Here is a 25,871-nt window from a genome sequence, read left to right on the forward strand (position 1 = left end):
TATGCCTCTCTGACTTTGGGTCCAGTCCTTGTTATGATAAAGACAATTTTGGAAACATGCTGTTATTTTATAATAGTACTTAAATATTCCAGAATTGTTGTGATTTAATAGCTCCACGTTGGTTTGAATTCTGCGTTTGCCCTGATAGATCTTCCTTCCATTTATACTTCTCAGCTTGAAATTTTATATTTGTTTTCCTGTTGTAAGACAGTATAGAATATAACTGGCTTTTCTTGACCATTTCTTACTAGTCAGGATCCTCTTGAATTCAGTCCCAACTCTTCAGAATCTTCCCAACTTATGTCCCTGTTTTGATAGCATCTTGGAAGTGCATGAGCATAGTCACTAAAGAGCATGTTCACTAGCACTTGACCTAAAGGTCACACCTGTGAACCACAACTCATTTCCTCCCAGTCAGATCTGATGGATGTGTATAGATGGTATCACACCATTGCTGATGAACGTGGCCTGATCTGTGCTCTCGGCTGTGTTTAAGTTCCTCCCTGGAGTTGTAATCATTAACTTAGAAGTTGCCATAGGTGGTCACTTGACAGGACAGACTTCTTCATCATCTTGCTGAGTCACTCAGCCTCCTGCTGGGTGAAATGTGAGCTTTTGAGACTTAAGCCCCTTGAAAGGAGACCTCCTTGGTGCTCTTTTGCAAGCACTCCCAGTTTCTGTAGCAGGTCACATGTGCAGAAGATCTGGGCTTCCTTTCCTGTGATGTGGTGAAGGTGCAGTCCAGCTTTAAAGTTAGACCACGTCGGGGAGACTGCAGTGCAGTTTCAGTTCTGAGTTGCCCTCCAGGTGATACCAGAACAGTTACGGGAAGGCTGTACTTACAGACTAGTGCTGCCCTCTGCTGGCCTTCTGGAGTCTGTGCCGCTGCAGCGTGAGGTTTGCAACGTCGATTTTTACAATAGAAACCTCCTGTCTTCTAGTCAGGCTGCTTTCTTTCATGCTTTTCTTCCATGATTGGAGCTATAGGTTTACATTCTGTTTTATTTTATAAGACATCTTGCCGAGCAAACCTTGATGACCTGTGAAATGCACATTCGGCATTTTATTTAGTAGTGTCACAACGGCGCAGAGAGGATACTGGCGTGAGGGGATGTGTGCCACCCACTGCACAGGAACCTTCCCAACCTAGATGTCTTAAGCAGCAAAGAGAAGGTGCTTCTCAATTCTCAAATTAAAAATTCATTTCTCTATGACGTTGGTGGAATAACAAGAGAAAACAACTGACTTGTACTTCCTCTGTTGCTCCGGGATCTTTCCTAAGGGTTCATGCTGTCATTTAAATTCCAGGTGCTGATCTTCTGAACAAATGCCTCCTGAAGATTTTGATGCCTGGGAAATACCTGTCAACAGATTGCTTTCACACCCCTGTGTAAGTAGAGGCTTGTGCTTGTAAATCAACCTCAGGGGAGTTTTGTTTTATTTGTTCCTGGATGATACCCCAGTAAAACTTTTTTCAAATGGTCATTAGTGTTTGATATCTATTACAGTCCTCTTAAACACTCATCTCTCAATTTACTGTTGGAAAAAGTCTATAACATGAACTTCTGCCTAAAAGCAAGTGTGGATCCCATGTTCAGGTCCTAGAATGGGAAAAGAAGACAGAAAATATTAAAGACATGCATTTCTGTTAACTGAGTTGGAGATGCCATTTATAGATCCAAGGGCATCTTTGCAGATTTTAGTATTCATCACACACATCTACAATTAGGTACCCTGGAGTGGGTCAGCATATGGCAGATGTATGAATGCAGGGTCTGTGAGCCTCTCCATTTATGAGCTGAGCCAGCTCTCTTAGCTGCACCTCTGCTAATAATGTGCTGAAGGAAAAAGGATTTGTTTTTATCATCATAGCTGTCATTTATTGAATGTTGACACCGTGCTTTACTTAATTATTTAGCAAACTTCTTTACCTTATTTATCTCAATTCTCACACCAACCTTCTGTGACAGGGACTGTCAATCCTGACTTTACAGATGAGACAGAGGCACCGAGAGTTACAGTAACTCACCCAGGGCTGTGCGGGAGGGCTTGACATTCTGGCTGCAGGAGTCTGCCTGGGACCATCTCACCACACTGCCCCATAATAATGGGGGAGCTTAGGATAAACTGGGGTGCTTTGTCTTTGGGACAGTATTTTAGCACCGTCATGAACTACATACATGATCGTTGGACTAGTTGCTATGCTCTTTAACTCAAGCTTCCTTAAAATTAGTGGAAAAACAAGGCGTTAGAGAAGACATGACTTGCTTAAGGTCACACTGCAAGTCGGCAAAGTGGCTGAGGTTCCAGGTCTCTGAGCACTCAGTGCAAGCCAATCCTGATTTCCAGGTTTCTGCCCTGGGTGGATCCATGCTGCTTCTGCTTAGCAGGACCGAAGTTGGTTCTCAGGGTTTGCTCATGTGCTGATTGATGAAGTCTGGAAACTCAGAGCCAGTTTATGTTGAGAATTCCACGTGACAATGCGGAGTCCAGCCGTTACAGTGTCTACAGCACTGAGCAGCCGAGAATGACGGCTGGAAGCCTGGGCCTGGAACCAGGTAAATCAGGGTTTGAATTCTGGTCTTGCCATTCACAGGTTTTGTGACCAAGAACAGACAAGTCCTTTGTCCCCTCTAGGTCTCTGTTCCTTCACCTGGGAAGTGGAGTTAATACTGCCAGCCTCATTAGGTGGCTGTGAACATTGAGAAAACTCAGCGAAAGCATGTAGCACAGTGTATGGCACAGAGTAAGTGTTCCCAAAGGGAAGCTGTTACTATTTTTCAGAGTACCTTTCCATCCACTTCTCGGTTCATTTTGGCCTTCCCCGGAAAAAGCACTCCAGAGTTCTGATCCGCCTGATAAAACAGCTCATATTTGTGTAGTGTTTTATAAATTATGGACTGTTTTCATATACTGAATTCTACATGACCCTTAAAACCACTGCAGTGTAGGAATTTGTATCTCCTCTAGATCAGGATACTAAGGCTCAGAAGAATTAAATGATTGCCCAGGATCCCTAGCTAGTAAACCACAGAGCCAGGACCTCACCTCAAAACCACAGCTCTGGATCCTGCACTAGTTGGTCATCTGCTTCCTCTAAGAAAGTGCTCGTCCAGGCATGTAAGTCACCAGAGAGTCTTACCTCTGTGCAATCCAGAGCCATACCGATGGTAGTTGCATGGTTAGTCTGGCCCAAATACTCAAGTTTGGACTGTTGTGTCCTGATGTCTGTAATGTTTGGAATCTATGTTCTTAAAGAAGTGTCATAGTCAGATAAGTCTCCTTGTGAAATCTTCAAGCCCCAAGGGAAGTTACCTTAATCCAGTTGCTCCTGCAAGAACAGACTGGCATCTCACCTCAGTGAAAACAGTGTGCTTCCACTGTTCTGCTTTCGCCACACAGGACCTGCTGCTGTGGTTTATTGATCCACATTTTAGGCTCCAACTTTCCTATCAAATTTGGAAGAGAAAATACAAAAAAAAAAGGGGGGGGGCAGCTTGCTCAGAACAGCATGAAGTATGGCAGTGCAGACTGGATTTTGAAGTGGAAACACATTCTCGTGGCTTGTGAAGATACCAAGGAAGGATTTTGTTCTTGAAAGGTAATTATTTGAATGCCGGAGATAAAAAGTTTAACAATTTTAAGAACATGTTTCATGTGTAAGAAAGAGTTGTTGAAAAATAACACTCCTTCCAATCGATTCCGTACCTTAAAGTCATTGATGCTTAAAATAGAAACACCTTGAGTTGCGGAAATTCAGGCCTACAGCATTCTGTCCTAAAAGTGCAGAACAACTGGGTGAATCGTTAGAGATTGGATGACACGGAGGAATGGAAACTTGCTAATGTTTACTGAGCAAAATCTTTCCTTGCAGTTGAATGTCACTGAAAGAGCCGACCAAGCAAGCAGCTTACCAGCTGCTGTCATCCCGTTTCCTGCGCATGTCCTGGAAAGAGAAAGACTGATCCCTATTGATTTATCAACTGACTCTTTTCATTTCCCTACTAGTGAACAAGCGATTTTTTTCCTGTGTTAATTTGGTAGCCAGTCTCCTCATGCAGAACTGTGTTAGGTAACTGGTCCCTTGCTTTAGAAAATTAAGTGAAAATGGTGGCCCAAACTCAGGATCTCTATTTCATTTGCTGTGTTTTATATAATTCATTTTAGAGTCACCAGCTAAATACCTCAGTTCCCCCTGCCAGACCTATTTGTTTCTAAGGGAGCAAAACAGTATGGTTGTTTATATAATATGTACGTGTGTGTACATGTATGGATGTATCAGATGTGTGTGATCTTATCAGACACAAATGAAAGGAAGAAATTTATTCAGGAAAAATTTTCCCCTTAACCAAAGTGTCAGTTGTTGATTTGAAAAAAACCTCTTAAGTGGCAGTAGGCAAAAGCTGGACTAGTCATTTGTAAAAAGTAAACAGATCTTTTTGTTCTGGATTTTGGAATTTTTAACTGATGAGAATAACCTGGCTGCCTCTCGGATACTTCAGTCACTAATGTTATGAATGACAATAGCATATACCGAAGGATACCATGGACCCCTAAACACAAAATTAGAGAAATAGTTATTGGAGGGGTTGAGTGATGCTTCTGATGCATCACTTTTTCAGTTTACAATGCTTGAATTTATATCCAGTTGAAATATTGAACCACCTGTCACTTCACAAAGTTTGTGTGTTTCTTCGCAGCCGGTGAGCTGCTGATCTTTGATGAGGTGATTGCTACACGTCTCTGCAGCCTGTAGTGTTCTAGTCCCTTATTTACAGAATGAGAAAACTAGCCTGATAGCCGTGGGCATGTGCAGCAGATGCTTCTCCCTTATGAAGGATGAGTTTGTGTTGTGATCTCCTGATGAAGAGAGAACTGGGCAAGCTTATAAGGAGTAAGAGTGTTAATCAGACCTGAGCTAAACACTCTGCCCCTCTGGACTTAACTGGCATCCTGCTGAACCCACTTGAAATCACCAACCACGGGCACATTGTAGTTAATAGCTCTCCCCCTCCTCCTGGTGAGATTGTAAACCAGGGTGACATACATTTATGTGTATGCTGTAAGGCACCACTTTCTAGCTGTCCTGCACTGGGGTACTTCGGCCCTAAGATGAGCTCTGGGTTCTTTATCCAGGCAAATGATTTCCCTTAACTTCCCACCAGGAATAAAGGAGTTGACGTGTGCTGGTGCCTCTAAATGATAAAACTGAACCTTGGCAGCTCAAAAATAGCCATAGGCATACCCCCCAAACACCAGTATATGCATATATGAGATTTGCTAAAGCTCTGTTTAGACCACAAAGTAAATAGCTTACAACCAGGTTTTAACTTTTTCCTTTCTAGATTGTCTTGAGTTTATTGTAAGAAAGTGTTCAGAAGAAAAAAACGATCATAAAGCTTCTTCAGGAAGCTGGTTTCATATGGTGGTTTAGATTTAAATAGTGATTGTCTAGCACCATTTGAAATCAGTGTTCTTGGGGGAGACCAGCTGCACTATCAGCGGCCAAAAGACGACCCTGAAGTATCTGAGCAGACAGGAGAACCTGAGAACCTGCCTGATGTTGTAGCTGACCCATTCCTTACCCTGCCAGCTGGGTATGACACGTAACAGGTTGATTACGAAGGATGTCTTTGTTAGAACTTCATGCTCATTTGTGTAATAATCCTCTAAGCACTTTTCCTGTGACACCAGCTCCATCATGTGGGGGTAAAGGGCTGAATTTATGGCTGATTCATACACCTTTGGCCCCCCCAACCTGCACATCCTCCTGTGACCCCTTAGAGGATGACTGATTTCTTTTGGTGTTCAGAGTCAATATAATTTTCTAGCACCATCTGAAATCGGTTATAATGATTGGGGAAGAGCACCATGCAGCTCATAAAGGAGAGAGAATGTGCATCGGTGATGTTTGGGGCCATGAATAAGAACCAAGACAACAGAAATCCAAAGCAGAAAGACCATGGTGCTTCTTTTGCAGTTTTTAAGTTGAGTTGCAGTGCCCTGAATTACATGTGTTGTAATGCTAATAAATGGTTAACTATTAGCATATTGCTAATAGTAATACAGAGAAATTGTACAGAATTTGTGGGGATTTTTTTCTTGGTGCTACTAGATACCTAGAATAAAAAAGATGAGTAAACCGGATGACTGCTTCAGGTCATTTGAAAGGAGCAGTGAAGGAGGAAGCTGCTCACGTTGAGAAGCCTGCGTGACCTCATCTGCAAGCTCTTCCGCGCCTGGTTGGGGCGCCCCTTCCATGGCTCACAGGTCACTTTCTTACAAGGCGGTGTCAGGCTCAGCAGGCTAGGAGTTCCATCTAACACGAGGGAAAATGTACAGATGCCTGGATTTCTGTGTCTAGGCAGAGCTATGTTAATACGCTTCCCTTCAGTTTAGAAAGCAAACTGAAGGAAGCCAGAGGTTGTATTGAATGTTTTCCTAGATTATGCCTTCTTACTATGGAATGGAAGTTGTTAGATTAAAAACAACGCTTTGAGTTTTCTAGGTCCAAGCAATGTGGGAAAAGGCTTAAGGACCAGCCACTCCACCTCCCAGGGGTCACCATGCTGCCTCTGCCCGCAGGTACCAATTTAGCCAGATGTCAGCCTGTTGCCGCCTGCTGTCCCCACGCGGCTTCCGGAACAACAGGGGGGCACCTGGTGAGGTTCCAGGCTGAGAACTGTCCTCTCCGACCTGGAGAGGCCACAGCCTAACCATCAGGCAGTAACCACTGAACTCCACCAAGCTCAGGCCTCTCCCTTTCCTACCTTCCCACACACACATCCTGCCTTTTGACCCTCCAACTCACTGTTGGCCTGGGGAAGCCCTTTCCACCTTGGGGCTAACACTTGGAATTTGTAGCCAAAACATTATGTGTATCACTCAAATCAAATGAGGTCATTTCACTTCTTTTTCTGTCTTTTGGTTATTATGTGCCCCAAGTCTTGTCTTCTGCTTTTTTACCTGCTCTCTTTCCTCACTTATCTGACATACTCCCCTGGTTCCAAAAACACCAGCAACTTCCCCCAAACTAGAGTTCTAGCTGCAGACATTTTCCCAGAACTCTTTATTTCCATATTTCCAGTAGCTCCTAGATAGTTTAACCTGCTATTTTAAACCTGTCATGATTTAATATGCCAGAGCCATACCCATTCTCTTTTCCCCAAAACGATTCTTCCCTACTCTCCCCCCTGGTTAAAGCTCCTCCCTTGGCCCCTGCCACGCCCACCCTCCCCCTCTGCCTCTGTCTTCTCCATGACTTTCTCCACCAGCCTCTCACTTGCACTCCAGCTTTCATGTGGCCACCAGTTGTCTTTCTAGAGTACTTGTGCTTTGTTCCTTCTCCGTGCTTTGTGATTTTCATAGCTGCCTAGATCACCAGCCTTTTCGCCAGCCACACCCCTTCAGATCCTGTGTTCTGGGCTTGCCCAGCCGCTTGCTGCTGCCCACCCTCCAGGTGCCTTCACATATTTCCAAGCCTGGATGTGTACTGACTGTATCCTCTGCCCCGATGCTGCCGCTGCCTCCTGCTCCTCAGCCTGGGTGCTCCAGCTAATTCTTCAACCCCTGGCTTATCTCCGAGGCCTTCACTTGTCTTCACCTTTTAAGTCTTGGAGCACTGGTAGTGTGGCTTTCTTCTTTGTCCTCCTTTGGAAACCTTGTGACACTCCTATTGTCCTGTGACTTACTTATTTACTGACCAGTCTTCTGTGCTGGCCTATAAGATCCTCGGGTTAGGAGTGATGGTGGGTAATACACATGTGTATATCCAGTTCTTACATAAATATGCAATATCCTCTGTGTACATGTCTCTGGCAAATTTTCCTTCCAAGCTGCTGCTTCCACTTTTCAGCCAATTCGTAGTTTCTCTCCATTTTCATTTGCTGTGTGCACAGGGAATGAAAATTACTTCCAATGATTACCTAAATTAAATAGAAAAAAACAAATTGCTTCAAAAAGCATTTTTTCTTTCTAAAACTTCAAATATAATTGTGATAGATCTTCCACTACAGTTCATCCATATATTTTCTTTCTTCTATATACATAAATTAATTCTGTATTTAATGAGTCGGATATCCATTGACAAATTAAATAGCCATGCAGAGAATAATTATTATTAAAGGATTGTTATCCTCAGTTTTAGAGAAGATCAAAGACAAAAAAACATGTGCCCTCCCTAACACAAAAAGGAGTGAAGGTATGCTAAGCAAACTAGACCCATTAAAAATACTAATTTACAGCTACTCAGCACCAACCACATGATCACTGCCCATCCCTCTGAACAGCCCTGTAAAGTGGGTACTCTTTACCCCACGTCACAAATGAGGAAATAGCACAGAAAAGTTGGGTAACTTGCCTGGGATTTCCACCACTTGTCAACATTAGATTTGAGTCCTAAATCAGATAATAAACAATGATAATGATAGAATGATGGTAACAGCTAACACTGAAATCTTATTTTGTGCTAGGCACTTGATAAGCATTTTCCCTAGAATTATCTCATTTAATCTGATTTGAAAATGGTCCTAAGAAGTCAATAGTATCATCTGCATTTTGCAGATGAGAAAACAAACTGAGAATAATTAAATAATTTGTCCCAAAATCATTCTTATGCAGGTGTACAAACCCAGATCTCTCTGATTCTAGTGCCTATGCTTTTAATCAGCACTGTTCTTTTCAGAGTGGATGGGCATGCTCATTTGGTAGACAGCCTCTAAAATGGTCCCATGAAGCCCCACCTACTGGCATTCATGCTCTGTGTAAATCCCTTCCCTTGAGCATGAACTGAACCTAGTGACTTGCTTTTTGTGGGCAGAATACGACAGAAGTAATGGAATGTCACTTCTGAGATCAGGTTACAAATAGACCATGATTCTGCTGTGCTCTCGCACTCACTCATGTGCTTTCTCTCTAAGGAAAGCCATCTGCCTTATTGGGAACTGCCCAGTGGAGAGGCCCACGCGGCAAAGAATGATGACTTCAGGCACCAGCTCACGAGGACCTGTGGTCTGCCAAGAGCCCCGGGAGCTTGGAAATGAGTTCTCCGGCAACGAGTCTGGAGGGGCGGCAGCCCCAGCCAACACTCTGACCGCAGCTGGGAGAGACACTGAGCCAGAGGACCCGGTTAAAGTTGTGCCCAGATCCCTACCTGCAGAAACTGACGTTGTAGATGTTTGTTGTTTTCAGGCACTAAACTTTGGGGTTATTTGTTATGCAGCATTAGAAAACTAATACAGCTCATAGTACCCATGTCCAGACTTAGACTTTCTGCTTATGGTACCTAATGTTTCTAAATTTCTTTTTGGAATGACGTACAGATTTACAGAAAAGTTACGAAGTTAGTACAGAGGGTTCTATTTTTGACCCAGTTTTCTCTCTCATTATGTCTTACAAAGCCATGGTACATTTGTCAATACTAAGAAAGCAATTTTGGTACATTACTGTTGACTAAGTTTCAGACTTTATTCACATCTCACAAGTTTTTCCACTAATGTCCTTTTTCTATTCCAGGATTGGTATCATATTTTTAATAGCATTAATAGCTGTCATGTCATATGCCCCATTACTCTGTGTGTGTGCCCCATGTGTGTGTGTGTATGTGTGTATAAAGAAATATATATATATATATGTCTGCTAAAATTTGGGAGATCACTCATAGATAGGTGGAAGTGGCTACAAATAAAACAAAACCCTAACAAGTCACAAATACTTTTTTAAAAAGTCATATATACCTTGCTAAAAAGCAATATTCTTTTAATAAATTCTGATTTTTATTTATTAATAAGAGTATCAAATACTACCAGATTCACAAAATGGTTATTTTGCATTATGATGTTGGTACAAATTAATTTTTACTTATATAGTATGTAAATACTTTATCTTCTTCTAATATTTAAATGGAAACTATGCAACTAAGACTATTAATTTCCTTTAATTCCTATGCAGCATGATCCTAGCTATGTCTTTCTGGGTTTTTCTTTAGTATCAATTTATATTACTATAATACAACAAATTAATCATGAGCTATAACCATTTAATTGTAAACATCTTGCAAACAAAACTGTATATAATAGGGTAATAAAATTTCCTATTCCCTAACTGCTTAAACATTTAGCTGCATATTTTGCAGCATTTCTAGGTGATTCTTAAAGAACAATCCATATAAAAGTAAAACTTACAGGAAAGAATAAGTGATGTTGCTTAAAGGAGAAAGGACACCCTACTTCTACATATATTCTCCTGGGTGAGTTTTTAACATGGGGTGTATAAATGAGAAAGTTAAGTGGCTTAGGACAACTTAACAAGTAGCGAAGCTTTGGATCCTAAAAAGCCATTTAGCAAGACAGGATTTTGAAAATATTCTTGGTGCTCTACCAAAAAACCCAAATAAGCCACCAAAAAAAACAAAAGAACAGGAACAGATCTGAACTCTGGAAATGATTCACACAAGACCCCAAATCTTCTCTGAGGTTTGCTTCTTGGCTTGATTCTGAGGGGGTCCAGCTCTTCTTGTAGCCAGAATAACTCATCTGATTTTCAATAACTGATTCCTGAAAAAAGATGATAGAAGATACTGCAGAAGGGGAGGGGTGTGTGCCAAAGGAGAGAGAAATTAAATATAATGGGGAAAAGAGGAGCAAAACACAGTGTACCGTCATTCACAACACATTACTTCCCAGAACTCCACATTCATTAAGTTTTCTACATTTCTCACCTTTGAAGTGAAACTGCCAGATGACAAGCAAGCCATTAGGCTTCCGGAAGAACTGCACGCATGAATATTTCTAATGTTACATTTTGAGATTAGCGCACAATTCATTTGCCTATTGTGTCTAAAATAAAATCTTGGCTGAATCAGAATGATGACTGGCCCTCAGATAATGTGGAAACATAAATCATCGAAGACTTCTGTTCATCAACCAGAAGAGTATAAACATGTTGTAGAGACTTTGTAAGCAACTCTCATTTAGCTAAAAATAACATAGACTTTATATACTACATCAACAGAAACGATTATACTGTGTTCTCTACATTTTTTTTATTGAGGTAAAATTCATATAACAAAATTCACCATTTTAACCATTTTAAAATGTACAATCCAGTGATTTCTAGTGACAATCTAGTGACTTCTCCTTTAAGCAACATTCACACACTGTGCAGCCCATCACCACTAATTCTACAACATTTCCGTCACCCCCAAAAGACCCGAAGCCTTCAAGCGTGCACTCCTCCTGGCTCCCGGCTCCTGGCAACCACGATCTGTTCTCTGGACTTGCCTGTTCTTCATTTATATAAATGGAATCACAATAGGGGCCTTTTGCAGCTGGCTTCTTTGACTTAGTGTAATGTTTTCTTCATTACTGAGGTAAAATTCATCTTTACTGAGGTAACAAAGTTGATCAATGTTGTAGCTCATATCTGTACTTCATTCCTGTTGATGGCCGCATATATTCCATCATATGGGTAGATAGAATTTTATTATCCATTTGATGGGCATTTGGGTTGTTCTTCACATGCTTTCATTTCTGTCGATGTCACACCTGCCCTTAGACTAACGAGTCAGACAGCACCAAGTCCTCCAGTAACAAAGGGCCACCCTCTGCCCTGCCACCAGCAGCCCTTTTACTTTCCACCCACTTACTGTTTCTTCTGATTATTTCCCTCCACTTAAAATGCCCCTATTGCTATTTCTTCATTTTAAGTTTATTTTTTAAGTTTTCTTACTATGGTTAAATGAGGGTTTGGCTCTAACACTGCCCTTCATACTCTCCATTTACCTTCAATTTAGTCATAGCTGGACTTACTACATCAAAGAATTGATGGGGATAGTTATGTGAATACTGTTGACAATTATTCATTTTGAAATAACTTTAAAAATTCTCAGATGAGTAATTCCATCATTTTTATTTGCTCAGTTTTCCAATGCAACCCATTCCCAGTCTTCACTACAGAATTGTAATCACCCCTCTCGGCCTTTTCAGACCCAGCACACAGTCATTCAGTTGCATTTCTTTCCCGGGGCTCGCGTCCTGTGGTGACCTGGACTGTTGCTCTCTGCGCCCGCTTGCCTGCGGTCATCTGGGGCTCACCCTCACTGCTGTCTCGGAAACTCCCTTGATTCCCTCCTGGGCTGGGTTCCCCATCCTGGATCCCAGGATCTTTCTTGCCCGACTTTTTAACTCTGATTCTTCTCCCCTCACTTTTTTCTATCCACATCCTTCAGCAGTTTCCTATGTAACGGTGTCTTGCCAATGGGTTTCAGCAAGTTCGCTATGGATTCAGTGTGACCAAAGAAATGACAGTAGAACATTCTTGGGGTGAAAGGATTTATTACCTGGCTTGTTCTCCCAGCAGTAGGTTGAGCACTAGAGTCTCTGTCTCTGCCCAGTGCACTGGGCCTCTGTCCTCGGCGCTGCCACCACTCCAGCTTCTGCTCTGCTCTCCTGCAGCCTTGCAGCCCTGCCACCCTGTCGCTCAGAGCACTGGGCGGAGCTCTTATATAGAGTCAGTAGCAACATATGGCCCACACATGTGTACTGAGCAAGCCGACCAGGGCCAGGTAAGAATCCTGGCCACAGGAACTTTCATTTTATCCACAAATGGATGGCCAGGAGGTAATTTTTTTGAGGTTTTTTTTTTTTTCATTTTATTACTACATTTTGCTGATAATTTGACTTAAGTAATTTCTGATTGTATAAAAATTTCCCCTCAGACCACTGGTTTTCTGGCTCCGGTGTTGTTGAGAAGTCTGCTGGTTTCTGGTCTCTTTTCTCTGGCAGGTTCAGGAGATTCTGTTTATCCTTCGAGTTGTTTAAATTGCATAGTTATGTGCCATGACAGAGGTTTTGTTCATTTACTCGGCTGGGCATCTAATGTCCATTCATTTTGGAGGTTTATGTTTTTCAGCTCTAGAGGACATTCCTCTGGTATTTCTTAATTTCCTATCCTCATTTTCACTGTTATTTCCTTCTAGAACTATTTATTTTTTCATATGTTAGATCTCCCGGACCAACCCTGTGGTTTTTCTTACTTTTTCTTTCCAGTTTTCCAACTTTTTTATCATGTCCTACTTTCTGGGAAAATTCCCACCTATATTTCCAAACTTTAACACTGAGTTCTGATATCTGCTAATACAGTTTTAAAAGCTTAAGAGGTTGTGTTTTTATTTTTTAGCATTTTTTCCTGTTTTGAGGATTCACCAATGTTTCTGAAGATGTTAAATGGGTTTCTTTTTTTTTCCTTTTATAAAGCTTTCTGCTCCCTACATTGTTTCTTCTAGGCTCTCTGTGTTTCCATTTTGGGTTTTGTCTTTGATGTTAAAGGTTTACTCAAATGACTGTTAATCCTTGACTATCCACTTATATTTAAGGATGGGGCCTTACAAGTGTTGGAAGCTCTGTGTACTTTGTCAGAACTTACCAACTCATGGGCCTCATTTGGGGGTGTGGTAGGCAGAATAATGACCTCCCAGAGGTGTCCACACCCTAATCCCCATCATCTGTGAAAACGTTGTTTGTTTTATATCCACACATGATTCAGGTTAAGACCCTTGAGATGGGGAGCGTAGAGAGCCTGCATTACCCAGGTGGGATCCATCTAATCACGTGAGTCTTCAAAAGCAGAGAACCTTTCCCAGCTGTGGTCAGAGGGAGCCGTGAATACGGAAGGAAGGTTGGAGGGCATGTAACGTTGCTGGCTTTGCAGATGAAGAAAGAGGGCACTAGAAGCTGGAGAAGGCAAGGAAGCAGTGTCTGTGGAAGCTTCTGGAAGGGAACACGGCCCTGCTGACAACTGATTTTATGCCAGTGAGACCTGTATCAGACTTCTGGCCTCCGGAATGGTAAGACAATAAATTTGCCTTGTTTTAAGCCACTAAATTTGCAGTAATTTGTCACAGCAACAGTAGAAAACTAATACAGGTGATGAGTTGGAGCCTCAGCATTAAACTGAGGTCTCCCAGTATTATTTACAAGTTTGGGTTTTTTCCTGTCTTGGTTTGATCACTTTTCTCAGAGGTATATCCCTATGTCTCCTGCTGGGGGTTGTATCAGTGAGGCTCAAACAGAATCACTATGAATTTTACAAGAATAAAGTGTTTAATATAGGTATTAGGGCCTCCCCAGTGTGGGAGTTACAGAGGGAGTGAAGGTCTTGACACCTGCAGCTAGAGAATTAGTAAAATTGTCACAAAAGACATGAGCCTGCAGCACTGGTCCAGAAGCTAAGTCTCAGGAACATCCAAGAAACCATGCCATTTACGCACCACGCACAGTGGGAACTCAGAGAGCACGTCCGCGAACCCACCGCTTCTGAGTACTGGAGTGCTGGCATTCACTGCACACATCCTGAATCCTATCCACATTCCTCTTGCAAACTAGAACCATAGAGGCAAAGGGGTTCTGGGAAACCAGGTTCCCAGCCTCACGGGCATTGTGATGGCAGTGAGTCCACTAACAACAGACAGTGCAGCACGGAGGTGCAAGCCTGGCTGCCAGACTCTGGAAGCTGAACAGAGGAAAGAGCCTGGGAACTTCACTGTTCAGAGTGTGGACTTAAATTTAACCACCCTTCCTAGTAAGGTACCTAATCCTTCTTTGACTGTGCCTAATATCCCTAAGTCCAGAGCTCCAGACAGTGGTCCTATGTTGGGAAGATGGGAGGAGACCAAGAGGTGACCAAGCCCTTGTAAGGATGCCCAGGGAGTCCCCTGTGCAGACTCACCCCGCATTCAGAGGTACTGTGCCCCCACTCCTGAGCCTTTCTGCCGTACTGCGTATGTATCAGATCGCTGCTTGTGGGCTTTCTTCTCCAGGGTCTGAGGTTTCTCTTCACTTGCTACACTAAGTTTATTTACATTTCTGTGTGTTCTCCAACATTTTATTGACAGCTCTCACCTGCTGCGGTCTATGCTTGCATTCTCTTTGTCCTTATTGGTTCATACTTCTTTTGTTCTTTTATCACCCTTATTAGTGGGATTTCAGAAGGAAATCAACAAACCCATGTGTTTACCATGTTTCACTGACAGTCTAAGATTTTTAAGATAAATAGTATATAGTGAAAGGGCTCAAAGGTATCTGGGTCTAGTTCCAGGCATCTACCACTTAAGATGCCCAGTTTTCTCGTGTCAAACAAATTGACTCCGTCGCGGTTGTTTTTAAAGACTCTAATGAAAGCTGCAATCCCTCTCCCTTAAAAAAATAGTACAAATGCACATACATCCAAAACTGAGTGCATTTTGGAAGGTTCACGGGTCCCTTCAGAAGGCCTCCATGAACCCTCCAAAGGTATTAACACCCAAGTTCAGAACCCCTGGCTTAGATAATCTCTGAGGTCACTTTTAGATCTGACATTCTAATTCTCAAAGCTATAGGTTTAAATAAAATAGATTTCAAAGATGACATTTCAAGTTAACCTTTTTTAAAAAAAAGCCAAATAGTTTTCAATGTAGTATCTATCAGGAAACCAGGAAAGCTGCAGTCTAAGAGTCAGTCTGAATTCAGTTCAGAGAGATGAAGGGGCTTAGAGATTTAAGTGGTCTGTGGGCTCTTGATGGCTAATTGGCATGGCTTGTGGAAGGAGTGACCAGTGATCAAAGAAGTCCTCCCTCATTAGCTCTCCATGATAAATGCCATGGACTCATGGCAAGAAATCAAAGCAGAGGCTTGACCAGCAAGCATCTAGCACAGAGCAGAACGTTAGCGATGCCTCCCTGATGGTGCACTTGCATGGCATGTGATTTTTGAATAAGGAAGTCAAGGAAACAAGTGAAGCTTAACTACAAACCAGGTGATGGCAATCACTGTGTACCCAAACGACCCTACCTGATTTTTTGTCTTTATTTCCAGCTCTTCAGGACCTGAAGGGCAGCATAGCTCCTGAATTCTGTGCATGTTTTACTATGTAAAACAAAGTAACTTGTTTGGGGCTGAATAGCTGACAAACAGAACTGATCTCTGTATTGCTGAGAAAGATGTGGGGGATGAGGTGGACACAGTTTTGCCTAGGTTAGGAGCAATGCCTAAGGGGGGAAGGGCCTCTGCCAACTGACCTCCAAGAAATTGGAACAACATAGCAATTATGGCTCTTTATCTCTGGACCTGAAGCAAGCTTTGGTCAACCCTGTGATGCTGTCTTTCTTGACATCCGGTTGAGGCTACTTGGAAGTACTGAGATTGTTGAGTGGTTGAATGTCACACACTGTAACCTACTTGCTACCTCCCTTAGCATTAGGAATTTGTTCATTCTCTTTTGCCTGCCTTGTTTCTTTAGAGAGTTGAGTCTGCTGAGTAAAGTGAGGCTTATTTCATTTGGCATACAGTCAAAGCAGCAATTCCACCAGCCAGTTATTCCTTTTAAAGATTTTGAAATGGGTTTTAACAGTACTTACTCCATTCTACAGCTGGTAAAATGGAGGTATCAGGAGGGAGAACCACTGTCTAGGTGTCCACACAGTGGGTCAATGAGGAGAGGCTCTAGTATCTTCTCTTCTAGCATCGTCTAGGCATAGCGGCCACCCATGTGTTTTGAGTCTTCTGAGAATGGAACTTAAACCCTCATAGAAGTTGTGTTTTGTTAATAAGTTGACTGAAGGATTTTTTTGGCATTGATTTTTAATTCCTGTGTATTCTTCTAGAGAACTTTCGGGTTCCACACCCATCATTTACTTTCAACACCAATGAACAAACTTTAGCCAACTGCTTTGGAGGCACCCTGTTTTGAAAAGGCTCATTCCACCCAGGTGGCCTTAGTGCCCAATGGCCAACCCTGCCCACTGCATGGAGACAATAGATAACTGCTTTAGCTGGCACTGCCCTGGTATGTGGGTGCGGTCAGGAAGCTCTGGGCCAACTGTGCAGACTTGCCGTCTCAGGATTAGCACTTTCTAAAGCCAGAGAAGAGATGAGGGGCAGTAGGCACATACCTCTTCTCATGGGAGGTGAGGAGGTCTGTGGGTAGACAGGCAGCTGGTCCATCACAAGTCAGCAGAGGAAGGGAAAGAGGAAGGAGGGCGGTGCTTCTGCCTCTACAAATCCTGCCTCCATCGGAAAAGGAACACTGTCCACAAACCATGGCCCTGAACCAATCTGCATAAACCTGAACGTATTTGCCACCATTCACTGGATGGGCAGAGATGGTGAAGGCTTGGCAGAGGCTAAGTAACCGATACTGTGCCAAAGGCTTGATGTGGCAGGAGGTGACAGGACAAAGGTATTGGAGTATGCCAAATCGGGTGCCAGCCTTCTTAGTTGTCAGAACTGGTCTTGGAAGAAAGCACAGCCCGTGGGTATACTTTTGTAGGAAGCATTTTTACTCTGTGAAAACAGCTGCCTCTCCCCTCAGGGTTCCTTCCTGTGGCAGATCAGGCCAGAGGGGAAAGTCAAGGGCAGGCAGCAGAACAAGGACAGAGGAATCAGGTGGGGATTGTACACAGAGTCCTGTTCTAATCCTCGCTCACTGACTGACTTCCTGCATGTGCAAAACAAACAAAGTGGAGTTGGGTGGAAAAAGGCTGGGAGAAATGCAAATGAGCAGAACTTCAACAACAAAACAATGAACAGGTATAAGATTCTTGGGGGCACCCTACATAGGAATGACTTTGGAATGACCTTAGAAAGGGTTCTGTTTCCACACTGATGGTCATGAAAGAAGCCACTGGTCTCATTTTTCCTACCAGAAGGTAAAATCAATAGCAATACCTCATCAAGCGGTCCTGAAAGTTTAAGTAGCAATCTCCATAAAGAAGAAAAGGACTGTGGACATGTATATTGGCCTTTTTTAGCTGAAGAAGATGTGGCCAGTGGAGATGGTCTAGATTCTGGGCACTGGGTGAGCTTTTCCTGAGCTCACACCCCTCTTCCTAGCATTGGGAGTTTCTCAGAGTTGTAAATGTGACAAATATCGTCTGCTGATTATACTAGAGTCCCAGAGGAGCAGGACACACAATAATTCTGCCTTCTGGAGTATAGCATTGGCCCTGGGAAGCAACCATCCCCAATTCCTTTAGTATTTCAGCAATAATTTGATTGAATAAAGATTTGCTGAGCATCTGCAGTGTTCCGGGTACTAGCTGGAGGGGTTGAGGTGGTGTTCCTCTGTAACATGCTCCTCAGGCCATTTCTGCCTCAAGATATGAATAAAACTGGTCACAAATGCTTTCATGTTGTTAAACACCCATGCTGTTGTCCTAGACGAAGTTGATGTCAGGCCCAGCATGCCACAGCTTTCTGTCTGAAGTACTTCTTTAAGTTCTGAAAAAGGGATCCCAGGAAAGGCAAGAAGAAAACCTGATGTTTAAGTAGATGAAGGACACTCTGACCCTGTTGCTGACCAGTGTCCTCCCAAGTCAGCCGAGGAAGGACTGATTGTCATAGTTTGTTCTTCCTCAACAAATTCCCGCAAATCCCTTTGTTTACAGCACCTCAGCACATGAATCTTTCTGCCTGCCTTGTTTGCAGAGAGCTAGTGGAGATGGAGCTGTAGTTTGTGTCCATGAAACAGACTGAACACTACCTGTTCCAACCTGCCTGTGATACCCTCTCGCTGGCTGGCAGTACTCAGTGGAACACATGGAATCGGAATCCACTCTGGCTCCCAGCAAGCAGGAGTCCCAGGAGTCATGACCAAGATCTCATAGCAAAGTAGAATCCATCTCTAAAAAGAGGTTTACAGCTGACCAGACTTCATCAATTCAGGTATGTCTGCCCCTACTCTGAAATTGAAGATGAATGGAAGTTTAAGACCAGAGCTCAGGACTCTGGAGAATGCTCTCTGGTTAGGTTCTAGATCAGAATTGATCACTGTCCTGTCACGGTTCCTTGAACATGTGTTGTCTCTGTTAAAGCACATAGCACACTGTGCCTTGCAGTGGTCACTCACACCCATGATCTCACCTACAGACTGTAAGCTGGTGTCAGGGTCCTCATGCCTGGCACAGTGTGGGCAGTCTGTTGAGATGAATTGGCATGAAGTACTATTTCCCACAAATTCTCTCTTAGGAGGATTAATCTGTGATAAAGCTTTTTGCAAACACAAGTATGCTGGGTGTCAGTGAAGCAGCACCACCCTGAAATGAGGAACCCCTGCTCTGAGAAGCAGAAGCCTCTTTGTGGTCATTGTCTAAGTAACTGGCATAGGTATTATTTCCTAGAAGGTGAGGGAAAAATATTGTGCTTGACCCACATCCAGTTTGCTTTGGCTCTAGTTTGTTTTCTGGCTACTCAGAAACCTTCTACTCATATTCAAATGGAGTTCAGGAACTGGGAGCATCCTAATCTGTAAATGTTAGCCCCAAATTCTCCCCAAATCCTATTCTTCAAAAGGAGTTCAAGGGAGTAACTTCTATAGCTTAAATGTGTGGTTGGTAGAACTACAGAAGTGAGGAAGGGCATTGCTGTGCCCCATATCACTTTTCACACACACACCCCCCAACCACCAACTATGAGAGTTTCAATATCCTGCCCTTGTAGGAGTTGAATTTTCAAGATCAGAGGATTCAGCACCATGGTCAGAGCCCAAGAGATAACAAATTTGGGCCTGAAGTAAATCTTCGTTTAGGAGGAAAATAAAGGGAATCTTTACCTGAAGAATTCTTGTAAATAATGAGATGCCACTATACCCCTATTAGAATGCCCCAAATTCCAGAACACTGATGACACAAATGCTGGCAAGGATATGGAGCAAGAAGAATTCTCATTCATTGCTGGTACGAGTGCAAAATGGTGCAGCCACTTTGGAAGATAGTTTGACAGTTTCTTACAGAATTAAACATGCTTACCACATCATCTAGCAATTGTGCTCCTTGGTATTTACCCATGGGAGTTAAACTTGTGTCCACACAAAACCTACTCATGGATGTTAATTCATAATTGCCAAAATTTGGAGGCAACCAATATGTCCTTCAGTGGGTGAATGGATGAATAAATTGGTACATCCAGAAAATGGAATATTACTCAGCAGTAAAGAATAGCTTATTAAGCCATGAAGGAAATGGAAGAAACTTAAATACATATTAGTAAGTGAAAGAAGCCAATCTGAAAAGGCTACATACTGAACAATTTCAACTATTACATTCTGGAAAAGGCAAAACTGTGGAGATAGTAAAAAGATCAGTGGTCGCCAGGCACTAAAGGGGAGGAAGGGATGAATAGGCAGAAGCACAGAGGATATTTTTTTAGGGCAGTGAAACTATGTAGATGCAAGCCATTAAACATCTGTCCACACTGACAGAATGTACAGCACAAAGAGTGAGCCCTAATGTCAACTATGACTCTGTGGGACAATGATGTGTCAATGTAGGTTCATCAGTTGTAATAAATACATCCCTCTGGTGGGGAATATTGACAACAGGAGAGAGTGTGTAAGGGCAGGGGGTTCTGGGTCATCTCTGGAAGTTCCTCCCAACGTTTTTGTGAACCTAAAACTGCTCTAAAAAATAAAAGTCTTTAAAAAAGAATTCTTCCACCACACTAATGGCCCTCAAGCCAGGGCTCAGGTCAGCCAGAGTAGATACACTAGAACCCCCAGCTCCATGCTAGGATAGGCACCACTGTGTCTTCAGGTGGTGCCTGGACTGGGACCCAGATCCACAACCACAGGTCTCAATCTGAACCTAATCCACTAAGGGTCTTTCTGACTTTAGAGATAAGCACTTTCCCCACCTGGGCTTTCAGTGACTGCTAATCTGCGAAATGAAAAGAGCCAGCATATCCCTCAGATGTATTAATCCAAATGTCTGAGAGCTCCAAGACAAAGAAGGTAAGAGGCTGACCTCAGAGACCCTGGAGGAAGGTCTCCTGGTCCCAGATCATCCCTTTGTTTCCTCCTAATGGCTCTGCTAAGGGAAAAGCTAACCCTATGCAAGTATGGACAAGCTTTGAATGCAGATGGCAATGGAGGGACAGAGGGGGAAATGAACTAGCATCCATGGAGCCTCTCCTGCGTGCCAGGCACAAAATGGAAACTGCCCTGGCCCGTCCTCACAGCAGCCTGATGCAGATGACAGCTGTTCTGTAGCTCCCTTTCGCAGGAACGTGTATGAACATGGATGCGACGTGCAGCTGTCGTGAAGGAAACCGTTCTTGTTAGTAATCTGTGTGCCTCCCATTACATAATGCATTCATTCCTGAAGAGGTAGGTGCATAGGTGAAGCTTCATATACACACTGTGTTGTCTTAGATCAGAGAGTGTATCGTTCAAGGTTTGCTTACTTCAAAAAGTTAGGAATCCAGCAAAGTTAGAAGTGAAATCCTTCCACTGAGAAAATGAAACGTTTAACACCTGGTAGAATGTGACTTATTGCTTCTCTGATGTAGACTAGAATATATAAAATTGAAGAATGCAGAATGTATGCAATTGAAACTGTACTCATCTTAATGTTTTGAATGTATACAATTGAAACTGCAATAAATAAAAATTACAAAGTAACATGGACACATGTGCACACCTGTCCTTCATATCCTAATGGGGGAACACTACAGGTACAGTCTCAACTGTAGGGTGTTCCCAGGAAGCAGGTCAATGGTTACATTCCACAACTCAGGATTTCTTCTCAGGACTCATTAGCTAGTTAATTGCTAGTTAATTATTATTGGTTGAGTGCCTAGTTGCTTTCTTCCAGATCTTCAAATTCTCCCTTTTTATTCTTGCAAGTTCCAAAACCAGATGCTGCTTTTATGGAAAAGTCTAATTGCTGTGGAATCCACTGTATGTCATACTTTCATATCCAAATATCCTCCTCGTTTAATTTATAACATTCCCATGACTCACCTGTAGGTTATGATCTATAAGGCACCACACCTTTTTTAGTCCCGCCTGCACATTGCTAAGTGTTTTCAACTTCAGAAAGAAGCATCTATGAGTTATGTTAATAATGTGAGCTGTTAAAAGAGACTTGTCTTATACAAAACAGTAAGTGACAAATTTGGTTTTTTTAATTAAGTCCCATGTGCTTCTCTCCTGCATCTTACAGCCTATACTTTCAAAATTGTTGGCACTTTTATGGAATGAGGCATGCTTGGAAAGCTCATCATATAATACCATGTGCCAGTTAACTATTTGTCAGTTCTAGCATTATAAATTCTTTTTGAATTAGTAAAAAGGGACAAAGAGACATGAGATCTAGATATTTAATGGGTGATGTAAAATAAGGAAAAAAGTGATCAGTAAAGCCATGAAGAGTGAAAACTCTGTTATTTTAGATAGTAAAAGTTTCTGAGTAAGTTCCAAGTGCCCACCCAATTTGATGTGACTGTTTAAAAATAATGTGCATAAAATCCACATTTCAAATACTCCTGCAGCAGGTACAGGCAAACCTCCTCATTTTATTGTGCTTCACTTTACTGTCTTTCCCAGATACTGTGTTTCTTAAAAATTGGAGGTTTGTGGCAACCCTCCATGGAACAAGTTTATCAGTGCCATTTTTCCAACAGCATTTGCTCACTTCCTGTCTCTGTCACATTTTGGTAATTCTAACACTATTTCAAACTTTTTCATTGTATTTGTTATAGTGATCTGTGATCAGTGGTCATGACTCACTGGAAGCTAGATGATAGCATTTTTAAGCAATAAAGTATTTTTTTAATTAAGGTATGCGTATTGTGTGTTTAGACACAATGCTATTGCACACTGAATAGACTACAGTATAGTGTAAACATGACTTTCATATGCGTGGGGAAACCAAAAAACTTGTTGAATTGCTTTATTTATTGTGGTAGTCTAAAACTGAACTTGCAATATGTATGCCTATATTGCTCTTCTCTTTTCCCATTCTAACAGAATAGCAATTTCAGAGGATGAGAGAAAATATTTACCTCTAAAAATAGCTGCCTAACCCTTGGGGTCACCTTGTGACAGGTCTGGTCAAGGATGCTAACAAAAGTATTCTGGATATTTATGAGAAAGGTCTTGTGTTCCTCATCTGGGCACAGCTTCTACTTCCTGCCGTGAGTGCTGATGTAAAGCTTGGTGCTGCAGCAGCCACCTTACAACCATGAGGTGATGAGCATGACAATAATGGCTTACAGGCTAAGGATAGCAGAGAAATATGGTGGGAACCTGGTTCCAGAATGGCAACAATGTACTTCTTATTGCCTGAAATAAACATTCATCACACTTGTTTAAGCCACTGTTAATAAGTTTTTTTGTTGCTTGCAGCCAAGTACAATTGTATCCAATACAACATTGCATTCAATCCCCAAATTGAAGTTCTACATTTCTCTTAAATTCAAAAAGAAGCTAAACAGCCATGTTCTCTAATATTGGGCCTAGACTTCTCCGTTCTGCAATAACTTGTCATATTCATTACAACTGGAGATAGATTAGTACCAGAGTTAAATGTAAAAAAAGATAAACATTATAAGTAATTACATGTGAAGAGTTGTTGGATCTCAGGATGAAGGACAACTTTATATAAAATGAATGGAATCAAACCCTTTAGATTGGCAAAAATCAAAACTGACATCACCAGTGTTGGCACAGTTGTGGGGAAATGGTATTTCTCACATACTCCTAGATAGTGGGTGAATTGGTGCAACCACTTTGGAGAACAGTTTTCCACATCTAGTAAAGTTGATGAACATATCCAATGACCCAGAAAATCTGGCACATGTGCAAGAGAGATATGTATAAGAATGTTTGCTGTAACAGTGTTGAATAACAATGAAAACCTAGAGATAATCTAGGTGTCCATCAGTAAGAGAATGGATAAAAACATTTGTGTTGGATTTGTGATAGATTTAGTGGTATACTGCAGCTAGATCATGAGAGCATTAAAATCTCAGAAATTTTGCAAGATAGTTACATCAATAGCTTGGAAATTAACAAAAATTAAAAATCATTCCCCTTTCTCTTACAAGAGCTAGCAGTTAAATATTTACCAGCACATCACTATAGATTTCAAAAGTTGTTAAAAAGTAATTTGCAGAATGATAACAGTAAGGTAGCACACATTTAAAAAAAGCTTAAATGTAAAGAAATGTTATTTTTGTGATGTTTATCAGTAGTAACCTATAGTGTAGTAAATGTCAAATTTGTGATGACTGTCTCTGGGCACTGGAGTCATGTAAAAGTGTGAAGGGAAAAACTGGGCTTGAACTCAAGCTGTTATGTTCTATTTGTCTTATTTTTAAGATACCTAAGGCCAAAATAGAAAAATTATGGTTGGTAAATATAAAAATGTTTATTCTCTGTGTTTGTCTCCACCATTTAAACTTCAAAATGAAAGAGGCAAAAATATGAAATAGGCATCTAAAGAAAATCTGCCTATCATATTTCACTGACTTCAAGACATCATAGACTTAAGATGCACTACTTTGTATACCACTAAGAATTTTTTAAATTGCCATTTAAACTATGTTGATGAGGGTGTGCAGAATTATGCATTGCTCATGGGAATGCAAAATGGTGCAGCCACTGGGGGGAAAAAAAAAGCTGGACAGTTCTTTAAAAGTTTGCACATAAAGTTACATACAACTTAGTAATTCCACCCCTAGGAATATAGTCAAGAGAATTGAAAACATAGTTCAAACAAAAACTTGTACACAAATATTTGTAGCAGAATTTTTCATAATAGCAAAAAGGTGGAAGCAACCCAGATGTCCATCAACCGGGGAATGGATAAAATGTGGTTCACACCCACTATGATGGCTACAGTCAGAAGACAGACACTGAGTGCTGGCCAGGATGTGGAGAGATTGAAGCTCTGGTAGATTACTGGTGGGAATGTAAAATGGTTACAGCCACTTAGGAAAATAATTCGGCAGTTCTGCAAAAAGCTAAACAAAGTGACCACATGACCCAGAAATTTCACTCTCTAGTATATATTCAAATGAGAATACACATCCTTTAAAAAAAAAGTACATGAATATTCATAGCTTTATTCATATAGCCCAAAAGTGGGAAAAACCCAAACATGCAACTGATTAATGAATAAAAATGTTCTATATCCACAATGGAATACGATTCATCTGTAAAAAGAAATGAACTTTTACACATGCTACAGCATGGATGAACCTTGAAAACAAGTTATACTAAGCAAAATTAGCTAACCACAAAAGGCCACATGTGGCATGACTCCATTTATGTGAAACGTTCTGAACAGGCAAATCCACAGAGCCAGAAAGCAGATTAATGACTGCCAAAGGCTGGAAAGAGGGGAACAGAGATTGGCTACTCAATGGATACAGAGTACAGGGTTTCTTGTTCTGAAGTGAGTGTTGGTGGTTGCACAGCATTGTGGATATGCAAAAAGCCACAGAACCGCACACTTCAAAATGGCAAATTTTACACAATTTTTACCTTAAAAAAGTCATTTAAACTCTATCACTAATTTTAAGATGATACTGATTTCAAAGACACTACATTGTAGAATGTAATGTCTTAAGAGTTGATGAAATGTGATTTGATTATATTGAAATTTGAAGCTCTTTTGTACAAATAGCATTGTATGAACTAGGAAATGAGTTTGCTGCATTTAACAGAAAAACCCATGATAGTGGTAGCTTAACTAAGAAGTTTTTTTTTTTTTCCATCTAGAAGAAGTCCTGATGTAGACAGTCCAGGGCCCATGAACTGTCTCCTTGGTTTGTTCAGGCACTCTTGTCCCTACACATTCATATTCAACATTTAGTTTCCATCCTCAAAGTTACTTTATGCTCCAAGATGGCTGCTGGAGTGCCAGCCATCATTTCACATTCTAGGTATGCAGCAGGAAGAGGGAAAGGACAAAATGCCTTCTTCCCAGTTAAGTCAGGTCTCTGAGTAGAATAAAGGTATGGGTAAATAAATACTCATGTATCCATACAACAAGAAAAACTCTGTGAAGATAAGACCCCTGTCTGTTTTATCAGTGCATCCCCAGAACATAGCACAAG

The 25,871-nt window shown here is 41.7% G+C and overlaps 1 long non-coding RNA gene across 4 annotated transcripts in view; it reads left to right on the forward strand.

Moving 5' to 3' along the window:
- LOC108392288 (uncharacterized) overlaps positions 1-25,871 on the forward strand; it is a 244,974-nt gene extending 219,103 nt beyond the window's left edge. For 3 of the 4 annotated variants that reach the window (XR_012132112.1, XR_012132126.1, XR_012132127.1), the window contains exon 8: positions 1,309-25,871. This is a non-coding gene — a long non-coding RNA (uncharacterized lncRNA). The remainder of the gene's footprint in view (positions 1-1,308) is intronic. The other variant, XR_012132114.1, reaches the window with a different exon arrangement.

The sequence above is a fragment of the Manis javanica genome, chromosome 6, assembly GCF_040802235.1.
Source record: "Manis javanica isolate MJ-LG chromosome 6, MJ_LKY, whole genome shotgun sequence".
NCBI lineage: Eukaryota > Metazoa > Chordata > Mammalia > Pholidota > Manidae > Manis > Manis javanica.